At 34.5% G+C, this 5220-nt stretch overlaps 1 long non-coding RNA gene across 1 annotated transcript; it reads left to right on the plus strand.

The window, feature by feature from the left end:
* The first annotated feature begins 2608 nt into the window (after positions 1 to 2608).
* LOC109584781 (uncharacterized) lies at positions 2609 to 3798 on the plus strand. Its single transcript, XR_002186173.1, has 3 exons — positions 2609 to 2746; positions 3306 to 3448; positions 3685 to 3798. It is a non-coding gene; the product is annotated as an uncharacterized LOC109584781 (long non-coding RNA).
* The last annotated feature ends 1422 nt before the right edge of the window (positions 3799 to 5220 follow it).

Genomic DNA, 5220 nt, shown 5'->3' on the forward strand with positions numbered 1-5220 from the left:
AGGAACATATTTGCATTGATAATGAATCACAATAGTATCACTTTAATTCAATTGTCAGAATTGAACATAGTATTTGTTTTGTTTCTGAATAAATAGAAACTTCAATCATGAAAGGTCCTGAAACAAAAAGTTTTTAAAAATAGGATCATATTTGTATTGATACTGAATCACAATAGTATCACTTTAATTCAATTATCAAAATTGAACATAGTATTTGTTTTGTTTCTGAATGAATAGAAACTTCAATCATGAATTAATTATGATTGAAATCTGCAACTATTATTGTTTAAAGGAGGAAAGTATTCTCAATTGATTAGTAAGAAGTTATCAATTGTTGTGTGTTACTATCATTATTTGTTTCCTTTCTTATAGAATGAAAAATTAATCCTGGTCTGGCCAGTAATCAAAATAGCAGGATCATTCATTCATTTGAGTAAGTAAGCTACATTTATATTAATCTTTTATTTCATGATTTTTTTGACTTGACATGTCACCTAAGTTTTGAGCTTTTAATAGCATTTCACATGAACTGATTCAACTGAGAAATGACAAAAATTGCAGGTGTGACATGCACCCAGAGTAGTTTCTTTACAGTAATGTTCAAGCAAACCAAGAGATAAGAGTTACACATCAATTCTTGCTCTCAGACCGACCCTCCTTTTGCCTCCTTCTCATTTCCCCTCTGTCAACATAGGTACTGAAACAGAATACAACAGCTTAGAGACTCAAGTTTCTGTTACTCTCTTCTCATCTGCAGCAGAGACGGGAGGTGGTGACTATATCTCACAAGTTCTTGCAGTCTTTGTTGGATGATGTTAGTCAACACATTGTTATGTATACTGTGTGGAGTAGATAAGTATCAAAGAGACACAACTTGTAGCTTATGCTATGCAGAAAGTTTGGGATGAGCCCAACTGTTTTTAAAGTTATGTCATTTTTAAAAAGTGTATAACAAAATCTTTTAAAAAATACCCAGTACTATAGTCCATGGTTTTTCCACCAATTTAGCCTCAATTTTTATTGTACTTTCTGACATATATTGATGAACCTTCAACGTACTTTCATTTTTTCATTTTCCTTATTTGTTTTGTTATTCCACTTTTCTTTACTACAGACGGCGCAGTCAGATTGCCTACTCTACAAGACACTCTCATTGCTCATTGCAATAGTGTGCTTGTTTGCTGGAACAACCAGATCTCTTCAAAAATCTATTCATGAAATTCAACTTATAAGGTAATGCCACTCACTCAGATAATTACTTTATTGAGATTCTTTCATTTGAGCACAGTTAATGGCCAGGCTGCAAACTTAGGACATGTCCGAAGACATGGGTACATGGCTTTGTTTATTTGCAATCAAATTATATGCAGAAAGTGAGTCAATTAGTACGTACTACTACACATGCATTGCAATGTAAAAATTACTTTGGTAAAAATGTGTGCTTATTTTGTTTTACATGTAGTGTCAAAGTTATGCTTTTTTTTCTTATTATTTGTAAAAGTAATTTTGTTGATGTACAACGTTCATGTAAAAACATGTCAGAAAATGATAGTATTATAGTTGAATTCACACATTTGCTCCAATTGAAATGACCTGAGGTTTATCAAAGCCACAAAGACTATGTGTTAAAGTGACCTTTCCTTGATCACCATACCTAGGAAGAAAGTCATTGATGGTACCAAGAGTGGATAAGGAGGAGGGGAGAGTGTCTAACTGCCCTATGCTGCTAGTGATATGTGCGCGTAGAAGTCTTTCACAGTTTGTTTAGCACCTTCTTTGACCTGTTTAAACATCAACAGCCATGATAGTAAATGGGTGTGTTTTTAATTACCTATATGGTGCACCCACCCACACGTGTAGTCACGATGTTTCAAGAGGAATAGTCAGAACTACAGCACAATCCAGATGATCATGCCTGTTACAACAGATTGAGAGCATCTGATCTTGATGAGCGTCATGCCACTACACCTAAGCGCCCTAAAGCATCAAGAAAGAGGACATGAAGTCAAGAGTCAGAAGCCTCTGCTCCAGTGAACTCAGATCTGTAATACTTCGTTTTTAAGATCAACAGCAGTTAACAGCCCGTCTCAAAAGTACATGTACCACATATTCTTTCACTTCTATTATTATCCTTACTCTTGATGTGGGTCCCAAGGGACCAGACTAAAGAAGGATGATCATTGATCAAGAGCTTTTCATGTGTCAATAACAAACATGGTTTGTGTGCTTGGAAACTACAAATCTCTGCAGAGTGGTACAAAGTGACTGGTACAACAAGGTGAGGTCAAATTCTGCTTCCAAGGTCTCTGTATGGTCTCTTGCTGCTCAGTTCAGCAGCCATTTTTATATTACAGTTAACTTAAGTACACGCCCAACTATGGCTTCAGTGCAGTTATCACTTATTGTGCTAAATAAGGTATGCGGGAATGTACAAATAATAACCATGAAACTTCTACGCGCACATATCACTAGGAGCATAGGGCAGTTAGACACTCTCCCCTCCTCCTTATCCACTCTTGATGGTACATACATGTACATAATTAACCTATTTCATTTACTTTCTATCTTGTACTCTCCAGGTTTAATATTCGTAAGTAAGGTTTATAGTATATATAAGGAATATGGTACAGGTTGAATTCATACATTTGCTCCAATTGAAACGACCAGAGGCTTATCAAAACCACAAAGACTATGTGTTAAAGTGACCTTTCCTTTATCACTATACCTAGGAAGAAAGTCATTGATGGTACATACATGTACATTAGGGCTGGGCGATAGTATCAATAGTTGCACTATCATGATAGTTTACAGCTATCATGATAGTGATACTGTTATTCTAACTCTCATGATAGTTATCAAGTGTGCATGGAGCATGTGCATAAATGACACTTGACAGCTGTAATCATCTTCTAATTTGATAGCAACTTCCACTTGAGAGTGGTATGACTTGCTGGCACAGCTTGCTTCAAGGTTTTTCCCTGTCTCTGCTATATTAGCAGCATGTGAAGTGGGACAGTGTTTCTCGTTAAAAATTTGGATTAAATAAATTTAAATTAACAAGTATATCATGCATGTATAATGTGATTATACAAATTAATAGATGCATTAGTTAAGTACAATGACAATACATCCTTAAATAAATCATTGTATTTCCACATATAAATCCTATGGCTGAACTATTGTCATATGTTCACTATCATGATATTAGAGTTAGAAAATATCGTGACAGTGATATTACTACTATCGCCCAGGCCTAATGTACATAATTAACCTATTTCATTTACTTTCTATCTTGTACTTTCCAGGTTTAATATTCTTAAGTAAGGTTTATGGTATATATAAGGAATACGGTAGAGGTTGAATTCATACATTTGCTCTAATTGGAATGACCGGAGGCTTATCAAAGTCACAAAGACTGTGTTAAGGCAATCTGCGCTTGATATTTTGTGTAAGTAATGTGTGAAACACATGTAACTATAACATTATTTTTTTTGTTTATGAATTATAGTAAATATGTCTAAATTATTTTTGATGCAAATTTTATAGCATACACTATTATGCACACACATACATACACACTTTGTATGTATCCTGCTTGTTTCCTTTGCTATTTATCCATCATTTCTAATATTAAAACTAGATTGCATTTTTTTTCTTTTGTACCTTTTTTTCCTACAATTACAGCAATCTCCTGCATACATAAGTCTCTCTGGCATTTGACTGAACAATTAAATTTGTGCTTTAGTATGGAATTTATATAGTATTAAACTACACAGTCAACAGTACTTTAAAGAGAGAGGAAGAAAGCAATGATATCTTAGGTGATGTCATCTTTCTTATCCTGGATGAAATTTTTGTAGTCAGTCTGATTGATAATTAATTTTAAATATGGTAAGTCTTCGTATATTGGTATTTCATAAGACAGAGCTTACATAATTTTTATCATTATTATTTTTAGTTGCTCCTCCTGTGCTCTATTTCTGACTTAGATTCATGGTGACATACCCAAAAGAGTTAATACTTGATGTTATACTATAATGAACATTTATAACTTATAACCAACTGATTATTTATTTGAATAATTTAAAGTGTTTTTTAAATTCAGATTATAGCTTAATCTCTAACACATGCTTATTGCCTATACCAGCAATGCAATTGCTTTATTGCTGTACTTTAACTGATACCATGTACTGCGATACCTTAGAAATATTTGCTGAAGCCATTCAGTTCATACAGATATTACTTGAACCATGCATCTATTTTGTTATAGCTGTGTAGTGAGCACTAAAGTGTTACATAATTACGACAATAAAGCAGTGCTATTGTGAAGCTTAGAAGTGATCATAATTATTTGTGTTCCTTATGTGTGAAGCAATCGGCATTATAGTCTTTGTGTTGAAGACAACAAGAAGCTATTCTACATTATTTCTTGGAGGAGAAAGCAAAATACCATATTATTTTTATAGATCCTAGCCTTAGCTACCTACCTAAGTCTGGTAAAGGCGGGGCCAGAATTAATAATGCACATGCATTGCCGTAAAACTGCAACGTGAGCTTGGCGAGTTGAGATAGAAGAAGTTCTGTCTGACGCTGGTAATACTTTATTTTTGGCTCTGATATGGCAGAAGTAAGGTCTGAACAAGACTCTAGAGATACTAAAGTTCCTAAGGTAAGGAATGCATTATAACTGTAGCCTCTGACTTTTTGCTGGCTGGCCGGCCGTCTCCGTGCATTCAGCCGGTCACTGTATACATGTATTGCATTGAGTGCTGGTCCATGGCCTTTGTCGAAGTATTGAAATTTAGCTAGATACTTCAATTTTAGTATTCAGTCATGGGCAACATCTTATTGATTTTGATGCTGCCACAGCGGACTGCTAGTTGCACTGAAGTGGCAGGAACAACTCATGTCATCCTAAATATCCCTGAATTTTACAAGGAAATCCTCAGTAGTGATGAGTGATGCCATTGAATATTGCATAATTAATCTAGTTGTAGTGGTCATTATGCCTTGTGCTTATAGTTTACTCAGTTAAGGTGATGTGCATGCATGTAATCATGCATGCATGCCACTATTTTACACTTAAATGCAAATTTACTTCGCTTTATTTCAATTAGAAATAATCATTTGAAATACTTTAAGCAAGTCTATAAGTGTAAACCAAGGCCACCTTAACATTTCACATAGCCTGTATTAATTCTTTGCATGGTATGATGTCAG

This window comes from Amphimedon queenslandica, unplaced genomic scaffold, assembly GCF_000090795.2.
Source record: "Amphimedon queenslandica unplaced genomic scaffold, v1.1 AMPQUscaffold_13166, whole genome shotgun sequence".
Taxonomy (NCBI): domain Eukaryota; kingdom Metazoa; phylum Porifera; class Demospongiae; order Haplosclerida; family Niphatidae; genus Amphimedon; species Amphimedon queenslandica.